Source organism: Trachypithecus francoisi, unplaced genomic scaffold (genome assembly GCF_009764315.1).
Source record: "Trachypithecus francoisi isolate TF-2019V2 unplaced genomic scaffold, Tfra_2.0 Lachesis_group19, whole genome shotgun sequence".
Lineage (NCBI taxonomy): Eukaryota > Metazoa > Chordata > Mammalia > Primates > Cercopithecidae > Trachypithecus > Trachypithecus francoisi.
This window is the reverse complement of record NW_022681464.1, coordinates 43131897-43142034: the sequence shown is the minus strand read 5'-3', so window position 1 is coordinate 43142034 and position 10138 is coordinate 43131897. Positions and strand designations below refer to the sequence as shown.

The following is a 10138-nucleotide window of genomic DNA, read 5'->3' as shown; positions in this document are numbered from 1 at the left end:
AGGAGTGTGCTGGAGTCACGCTGTAAAAGCGCTCGGGCTGTGATGCATCGGTCCCAGGTGCACCTGTCCATCTGCTACACATGCAGGCTCCCCACCCTTTGAAGCGCTTTTCAGATATAAAGGCAGGTGACCACCTGTATGTACCCCAAAGACTGTGGCAGACAAAGTTAGAGGTGGCAGAGTGACACAACAGAGGCCCCAAACCCAGGCCAGTAAAATAGCAAAGAGACAAGAAGTCCAGGCACAGGGGCAAGTGAGCGTTTTCCAGGGTCGTCTAATTGTGGGAAAGCAGCAAGAGTGTCTATTGAAGGCAAGCGACGGGGCTCCGCAAGGGTGACCATGGAGGCTGGCACCCAGACACAGGCGTCTCTGCAGGCTCAGCTAGAGAATGTTAAAGAGCTGATCTGCACGCAGCTCGCAGTTACCTGGGGGAGCCGGGAGAGCGTGCTCAGAGCAGCACTTGTTATTCAGACCTGCAAATTTGCTTTGGTCCTGTAATATCCTGCCACTGTGGCAGCATGAGAGATGGCTGACACAAAAGTGTCAGATGACTTATAGCACATAAAGAGTTGTCTCTGAAGCCTGATTTGTATTTCATCGATATCTGAGTAAAAATGACTTTTGCTTTTTTTTTCTTTTTAAAGGGACATAATGGATTAGGCTGAATTACCAAGTATTTAATACAAAAGGATTAATTGGGTAGGCTAAATGTAGATACATTGCTGTCATTTCAAACAAGTGTAGTGACTTTCACTGACATCCTTAGTGAATATATTATACATACTTGTATGGCTTCAGATTCAAGACTCTTCTTCCAATGTAGAAGAAATCAACAGAAGGAGGGCAGTATACAGAAATTCACCTCATATGAACTCAGTTATTTTGCACCAGCTGACATGTTCCTCTGGAATTCTTCTTCCATCTCTCCCAAAACAGTCACTGATACTTCCTCTGTGTCCAGTCTTTCGGGGTTCGGCTCACAGAAGCCTGTGGTCTGGCAGGGAGGGCAACATGGCAGCTGAAGCTGTATTGTTCCTTCTTGTGTACAACCTTATGCAATACCTCTGTAATTGGGCTGTATATGTCTTGAAAGATCCTCTCTTTTATTCTCTGGCTTTTGCCTAAAGCAGGCTGAGAGGTCTCCTGACACCTGCACAGTCACTGGCAGCACACATACCAGGGAGCAGAACCAGCAAGAGAGAGGAACAGACTCAAAGGGGTTAAGGTTTCTAATCCCGGCAACAGCAGAGACACAGGAGGTGTGAGAAACAGATAGGAGGATGATCCTGTCTTCCCCACAGAAAATTCATCCATTCATGGTGACAACTCACCGGAATTCAGAACAAGAGGGACCATGGTCTCCACTCAGGACAAACAGTGGCTTGCTGCTCCCAACAAAGCAAAGAACATTTCCGAAATGGAGATAGGGATGCGTGTGTGTGCGTGTCCATGTGTATGTGTATGCGTGTGTGTGTCCATGTGTATGTGTATGCGTGTGTGTGCGTGTCCATGTGTATGTGTGTGTGTGTGTGCGTGTCCATGTATGTGTATGCGTGTGTGTGTCCATGTGTATGTGTATGCGTGTGTATGCGTGTCCATGTGTATGTGTATGCGTGTGTGTGCGTGTCCGTGTGCGTGTGTGTGCGTGTCCGTGTATGTGTGTGCGTGTGTGCGTGTCCATGTGTATGTGTATGCGTGTGTGCGTGTCCATGTGTATGTGTGTGCGTGTGTGTGTGCGTGTCCATGTATGTGTATGCGTGTGTGTGTGCGTGTCCATGTGTATGTGTATGTGTGCATGTCCGTGTATGTGTGTGCGTGTGTGTGCGTGTCCATGTGTATGCATATGCGTGTGTGTGCGTGTCCATGTGTATGTGTGTGCGTGTGTGTGTCCATGTGTATGTGTATGCGTGTCCCTGTGTATGTATATGCGTGTGTGTGCGTGTCCATGTGTATGTATATGCGTGTGTGTGCGTGTCCATGTGTATGTGTGTGCGTGTCCATGTGTATGTGTATGCGTGTCCGTGTATGTGTATGTGTGTGTGTGCGTGTCCATGTGTATGTGTATGCGTGTGTGTGTGCGTGTCCATGTGTATGTGTAAGCGTGTGTGTGCGTGTCCATGTGTATGTATATGCGTGTGTGTGCGTGTCCATGTGTATGTGTGTCCATGTGTATGTGTATGCGTGTGTGTGCGTGTCCCTGTGTATGTGTGTGTGTCCATGTGTATGTGTATGTGTCCATGTGTATGTGTATGCGTGTGTGCGTGTCCATGTGTATGTGTATGTGTGTGTGTGTGTGTCCATGTGTATGTGTGTGCGTGTGTCCGTGTGTGTGTATGCCTGTGTGTGTGCGTGTCCGTGTGTATGTGTATGCCTGTGTGTGTGCGTGTCCGTGTGTATGTGTATGCCTGTGTGTGTGCGTGTCCGTGTGTATGTGTGTGCGTGTGTGTGTGCGTGTCCGTGTGTATGTGTGTGCGTGTGTGCGTGCGTGTCCATGTATGTGTATGCGTGTGTGCGTGTCCGTGTATGTATATGCATGTGTGTGCGTGTCCGTGTGTATGTGTGTGCGTGTCCATGTATGTGTATGCGTGTGTGCGTGTCCGTGTATGTGTATGCGTGTGTGCGTGTCCATGTGTATGTATATGCTTGTGTGTGCGTGTCCATGTGTATGTGTGTGCGTGTGTGTGTGCGTGTCCATGTATGTGTATGCGTGTGTGTGCGTGTCCGTGTATGTGTATGCGTGTGTGTGCGTGTCCATGTGTATGTGTATGCGTGTGTGCGTGTCCATGTGTATGTGTATGCGTGTGTGTGCGTGTCCATGTGTATGTGTATGCGTGTGTGTGCGTGTCCATGTGTATGTGTATGCGTGTGTGGGCGTGTCCATGTGTATGTATATGCGTGTGTGCGTGTCCATGTGTATGTGTATGTGTGTGTGTGCGTGTCCATGTGTATGTGTGTGCGTGTGTCCGTGTGTATGTGTATGTGTGTGCGCGTGTCCGTATGTGCCTGTGTGTGTGCGTGTCCGTGTGTATGTGTATGCCTGTGTGTGTGCGTGTCCGTGTGTATGTGTATGCGTGTGTGTGTGCGTGTCCGTGTGTATGTGCGTGTGTGCGTGTCCGTGTGTATGTGTATGCGTGTGTGTGCGTGTCCGTGTGTATGTGTATGCCTGTGTGTGCGTGTCCGTGTGTATGTGTATGCGTGTGTGTGTGCGTGTCCCTGTGTATGTGTATGCGTGTGTATGTGCGTGTCCGTGTGTATGTGTATGCGTGTGTGCGTGTCCCTGTGTATGTGTATGCGTGTGTGTGCGTGTCCCTGTGTATGTGTATGCGTGTGTGTGCGTGTCCCTGTGTATGTGTATGCGTGTGTGTGCGTGTCCCTGTGTATGCGTGTGTGCGTGTCCATGTGTATGTGTGTCCATGTGTATGTGTATGCGTGTGTGCGTGTCCATGTGTATGTGTATGTGTGTGCGTGTCCATGTGTATGTGTGTGCGTGTGTGTCCGTGTGTATGTGTATGTGTGTGTGCGTGTCCGTGTGTATGTGTATGCGTGTGTGTGTGCGTGTCCGTGTGTATGTGTATGCCTGTGTGTGCGTGTCCGTGTGTATGTGTATGCCTGTGTGTGTGCGTGTCCGTGTGTATGTGTATGCGTGTGTGTGCGTTCCATGTATGTGTATGCCTGTGTGTGTGCGTGTCCGTGTGTATGTGTATGCGTGTGTGCGTTCCATGTATGTGTATGCCTGTGTGTGCGTGTCCGTGTGTATGTGTATGCGTGTGTGTGCGTGTCCCTGTGTATGTGTATGCGTGTGTGTGCGTGTCCCTGTGTATGTGTATGCGTGTGTGTGCGTGTCCCTGTGTATGCGTGTGTGTGCGTGTCCCTGTGTATGTGTATGCGCGTGTGTGCGTGTCCGTGTATGTGTATGCGCGTGTGTGCGTGTCCATGTGTATGTGTATGCGCGTGTGTGCGTCTCCATGTGTATGCGTGTGTGCGTGTCCATGAGTATGTGTATGCGTGTGTGTCCATGTGTATTTGTATGTGTGTGTGTGCGTGTCCATGTGTATGTGTGTGCGTGCGTGTCCGTGTGTGTGTGCGTGTCCGTGTGTATGTGTATGCCTGTGTGTGTGCGTGTCCGTGTGTATGTGTATGCCTGTGTGCGTGTCCGTGTGTATGTGTATGCGTGTGTGTGCGTGTCCGTGTGTATGTGTATGCGTGTGTGTGTGCGTGTCCGTGTGTATGTGTATGCGTGTGTGTGTGCGTGTCCCTGTGTATGTGTGTGTGCGTGTCCGTGTATGTGTATGCGTGTGTGCGTGTCCCTGTGTATGTGTATGCGTGTGTGTGCGTGTCCCTGTGTATGTGTATGCGTGTGTGTGCGTGTCCCTGTGTATGTGTATGCGTGTGTGTGCGTGTCCGTGTATGTGTGCGTGTGTGCGTGTCCATGTGTATGTGTGTGTGCGCGTGTCCATGTGTATGTGTGTGTGTCCATGTGTATGTGTATGCGTGTGCGTGTCCCTGTGTATGTGTATGCGTGTGTGTGCATGTCCATGTGTATGTGTATGCGTGTGTGTGCGTGTCCGTGTGTGTGTGCGTGTGTGTCCATGTGTATGTGTATGCGTGTGTGTGCGTGTCCATGTGTATGTGTGTGCGTGTGTGCGTGTCCATGTGTGTGTATGCGTGTGTGCGTGTCCGTGTATGTGTGTGCGTGTGTGCGTGTCCATGTGTATGTGTGTGCGTGTGTGCGTGTCCATGTGTATGTGTGTGTGTGTGCGTGTCCATGTGTATGTGTATGTGTGTGTGTGCGTGTCCATGTGTATGTGTATGCGTGTGTGCGTGTCCGTGTGTGCGTGTGTGTGCGTGTCCATGTGTGCGTGTGTGCGTGTCCGTGTGTGTGTGTGTGCGTGTCCATGTGTATGTGTATGCGTGTGTGTGTGCGTGTGACATGTGCATACATTTGGGAAGAACCTCTCATCAGATATGGGGAACGTGAAAACTGTAAAAGAGATCTAGTCTGGCTACTCATGCAGGCCAATGTGTGTGTGTGGGGGCATAGCTAGCCCTAAATAAAAATGTGTGTGTGTAAATATGTTGTGTATATATTTATTTGCAGGAATACTATCAGAATCAAGTTTACAGAGGTTGGGGTTGGCATATGATATGAAGTTTTATATAAGAAACCTCATGAAGTTATAAAATGCAGAACTTAGTATTTAATTTAAAATACTGACTAAGCCTTCAATAAGACTGGAGAAAAAAGTTATATGGTTTTCTACTTGCTTTAGTCTCCTTGCTTTAGAGAGTATGTGTTTTCTTTTCGTCTCATATTTTTCAAAATCATTACCCAATTTGTAGTCAATTAAGTGTTTCCTGGTTAAATGAAGTTGTTTTATAATTATATATGTTTTTGCATCTCCTTTATACCACAGTTTACCTTTCATTAAATGGATTTGCTGCCCAAATTGAATCGACGGATGTGAAACGATGGTTCGCTATCGATTAAACACTTGGAGTAAAATAGCCCTTTCTGTGCATACGGAGACCTTCCAGAGGTAACAGTCACACTTGCAATTATACAGAACGCAACGGGGCATGTGCAGACATCTTCAGTCAATCACCGTGAGAGTCCTCCAAAGAAGCCACATTCTCTCCAAGGACTCCCTCCCTACTGCAGGCAGCTGATCACTGGGTAAAAGCTCGGAAATGTGCTAGCCGGGTGCGACTGATTGTGCCAGCTGATAAATCAGGGGGATTACTATAAGTACTTTTGAGAACTTCTGAAAATAATCTATTTCTTCAAAAATCTTAGTTTACCGTAGTCAGACTATTTTCAAAAGAAGGTCTATAAATTAGAGAAGTGACTGAATCTCTTTTATGGTCTGCGTAAGTTAAAATACAGATGGATCACTGACAGAATTCATTTCACTGGTACCTAATCACATGGCAACATTCCGTTCCAGATCCTCTACACAATTCGTGCAAAACAGCGCAGAGGACACGGGAGCGGAGGGCTCTCTCCTAAGGGAGTGACAGTCCTCATGTTTTTGTCCTGAATCAGTCCCCTCTAACAATCCACACTCAATCATTTTCTGCTGTTGGTGGTATTCAGAGCATGCAGGAGGCATCAAGGGCTCTGGAAGCATGTGGATTAAACCGGATCTGGACTGCAGATGCTTTTGTTACTCAAATGGATCCCTTCACCAAAATGTAAACAGCAGGCCAGGCACGGTGGCTCACGCCTGTAATCCCAGCACTTCGGGAGGCCAAGGTGGGCGGATCATGAGGTCAGGAGATGGAGACCATCCTGGCTAACACCGTGAAACCCTGTCTCTACTTAAAATACAAAAAAATTAGCCGGGCGTGGTGGCGGGCACCTGTAGTCCCAGCTACTTGGGAGGCTGAGGCAGGAGAAAGGCGTGAACCCAGCAGGCAGAGCTTGCAGTGAGCCGAGATTGCACCACTGCACTCCAGCCTGGCAGCCCGGGTGACAGAGCGAGACTCCATCTGTCTTGAAAAAAACAAAACAAAATGTAAACAGCAAACAGGAAAATATCCTTCATATAAATATGGAATTTTAGAGTTCATATGGATAATTCCCTTCATTCCACGGTTGCAAAAAGTGAGGCGTGGGTAAGAATGGGTTGGTTTTCAGTTCATCTAGAAATGCTCACAACACCCTCTCCTCCTTGGAGTCACATTCCCCTACCACTGGTACCTGGAGGATTGGGCGGTTGGCTGTCCTGGAATTCCACCTACCTACATCCTGTAGCTGCCAACTGGAGTCTCACTTATATCTGCCCATCCTTACCTTCTCCCCAGAGAAGAGATCACTTCCATTCCAGGCAAACCCCTTTACCTGTGTCCTTGATGCATCCCTAAAATAGCTACTTCCCTTTTCCTCCAGCTTCTCAGCCCATGGCCTTGCTCCTTACTACACGGGGAAAACCAGTGTTACCAGGAGAGGGCGCCATCCTGAGTGTATTTCTGTTTGGTTCAATTTATGTAAGTGTGTCCACGCCTGTCTCTGCTCTGCAGGCTCAGAGGAAAAGATGTCATCCCTTGTAAGGCTGCATGGAAGACCTGTGCTCAGGTCCCTTCCCTCCTGGCTCCCTGGCAAACAGTCAGTCCAATTCTCAAGATGTCCAGTCTCTCCCTCTCTTCTGATTCTTTTCCTTAACACATAACTACTGTCAAGGGTCTTTCACCTTGTAAATATCCTTTGATCAGAAATGCTCCTCTGTTTACACCTGCACTCCTCTCTTTTCCCTGCAGAGCTAAGCTTCTGACAAGTCTACACTCAGTCTGTGCATCCTCATTTCCTACTCCTACCCTGCAGGCTGGCTTGAGTGCCTGCCATTTGTAATGAACGCATCATTTGGTCTGTCAACATCCATTTCATCCATTCATCCTTCCTAATGGATCCTTGACTTCCTTTTGGGGAATTACTTCTTCCCTATGGGGCGGCTTGCCAATTAGAGGCCCTGGACAGCGAGGGATAAGCACATGAACCAACCTTTGGGAGTTGGAGGTTCTATCCCTGTTATTAGAATCCTGAGCACAGTGACAAAGAGACCAGAGAGCTCACTGTCTTATAGCATCAGCGCCTTGACTAGACTGTGGCTGTGAGACCCCCCTGGCTCACTAGCCCTCTGGAGCTGTTACCTTCTTTCCTGTTTTTTGCAAGCCTTACTCTTCACATCAACATTTTGAGCTTCTGATCTTCTTTTCCCTTTTCCTGGCTAATTTTTCTGAAATTAGCCAGAGTTCATTTCTGTTGCATGCTATCAAAGAACTCTGATAGGCCATCACTCTGAAAATACTCAGGCAAAAGGTTGCCAGTAACCTTTTCCTTCTTAAGTCAGATGGTTATTGTTCTGCCTTTGGATGACCCACTCTGTCTCTGCAGCATCTCCAGTGTGGCCCTTTCCCCTTGTCACTTCCGCACCCAAATCCTTTGGGGCTATTGTTCATGAGCTGAAGCCCAATTCCTGATGTGGTATATCCATGACAAGGGCCTCAGTTCTCCCTATAATCCCCATCCCCCATCTCCCCTGGTTCACACTGAATCCCTGCAGCTTCCCTTCAGGGTCCTGTGGTTGCCTCTGTCTGGAACACCTTCCCTCCCTCCTTTGCCAACTAATTTCCATTTGCTCTCCCACCTCCTGCACTCAGCACCAGGCACCCCTTGCTCTGAGAAGCATTTACTGACAAATCCCTCCAACCTCAACTCCACGGCTAGATGAGGTGTCTCTTTCATGAACTTCCACAGCACGCTGTGAAACCTTTATCATGGAATTTCATCCCTTTGCTTGATGCCTCCTCCCTGTGTACAGGGACTCGCTTAATTTATCTTACATCCCCGGCTTTCTGTGACTCCACATTGAGTGGTGTGAATGCAGCGTATGCTTGTGAACTGAAGGCATCCCCTTCTATCTTGTCTGTGATTTTCCTCTGTCACTTTTCCCCTTTATTTTCTTGTACCTTTAGTTTGAGATTGCAATTACATCTTGTTTTCAGACTCCCAGTTACTCTTATGTCTACTCTATCACTAAACACACACACACTCCCAACCATTATAATCACTGTCTAGACCCTGTTCCTTTCTAGGTGCTGCTTCATCTCTCTCCTGTGACTCGCTGCTCCAAGAACAAGCTACAGTTGCGTCTTTGCTGCACACTTAGCCACTGTTCTACTGCTGCTAGATTCCTGGTTCTATCACCCCATGGGAACTTGGTACATACCAAAGACCTCTCCAGTGCTAATGGGGGGCACTGTGGAATGGGGGAGAGAGCATGGGCTTTGGAACTGGACAGACCAAAGTTTCATTTCTAGCTCTATGCCCTTGGCCAAATTATTTAACCACACGAAGCCTTACTTACTTAATTTGAAAATAGGAATCTTTAAATGTACTCAGAGGGTAGCTGTGATATGAGCAAGAGGGCTTGTGAAACATTTAGCAGGTTGCCTGACTCAGTACATTCTTTCTCTCTGCCTTGCTCTCTGATTCCTGTTTACCTGGCCTTTCTGTAGCTCGTGACCTGGTCACTATCCCCTTCCTGTTGAAATGCTGTATTCTCTTCATTCTCATGATCCGGGTCTCTCTGTTCATGCCCTATTCCTCCTGCTTTCCTTTTCCAGACTCCATCCCAGCTGTTCTTCCCGAATGCCCACAGACACAGATATTCTCCAGTGATCTGTTGTGAGTCCTCCTCTTTTCTCTGTCCACTTTCTCCCAAGAACGCTGTTCTGTTACAGTGGTTATCACTTTGCATTATACTTTTTTTTTAGACGGAGTCTCGCTCTGTCACCCAGGCTGGAGTGCAATGGTGTGATCTAGGCTCACTGCAACCTCTGCCGCCCAGGTTCAAGCAATTCTCCTACCTCAGCCTCCCGAGTAGCTGGAATTATAGGCACCCGCCACCATGCCCAGCTAATTTTTTGTATTTTTAGTAGAGATGGGGTTTCACCATGTTGGCCAGGCTGGCCTCAAACTCCTGACCTCAGGCAATCCACCTGCCCCGGCCTCCCAAAGTGCTGGGATTACAGGCGTGAGCCGCCATGCCTGGCCACATTATACTTTTTGTTTTTTGTTTGCCTTTTTGTCCCATAGTTGGTGCCATGTCTTTTCATCTTGATATGCCAGTGCAGCCCAAAGCCTAACACACAGTAGGTGCTTGTGAATAAAGGGGGACACTAACATTTCATAGTTTGTTTCTGTGTCTTCAGCTCACATCTCTCTCTCTTGAGCTTTCTGGAAAGCACCACATTATTGCTCATTCAGCTTCTTAAACTCAGCATGTCCAAGATGAATCACATTTCCTCTCCTTACAACTACTTTTATTTGGGGGTGTGTGGGGGTGGGGTGGAAAGAGATACCCATTCTTCGTTAATACCCTTTAGAGCAACCCAAGTCACAGTGGTAGAAACCCTGGTTCATTCTCAAGTTCTCCTCTTTCCTTATCAGCACCACCTACCCACCATAACACCCAAACTGTATACTCCTCATAAATTCCCGGCACCTCTGCCCAAATTCAAGCCCACATCATCTTTCACGTAGAGCCTTGCTCTAACCTCCTAATGTGTCTCCATGCTCTTCCACAGCCTTTCCTTAATGCTCACCAAGATTGTTTTTCAATACCAATTAGAACACATG

The 10138-nt window shown here is 47.9% G+C and overlaps 1 protein-coding gene across 12 annotated transcripts in view; it reads right to left on the bottom strand.

Moving 5' to 3' along the window:
* The window catches only part of PTPRM (protein tyrosine phosphatase receptor type M), an 864300-nt gene that overhangs the window by 48319 nt on the left and 805843 nt on the right, over nt 1-10138 (bottom strand). The window lies entirely within an intron of this gene.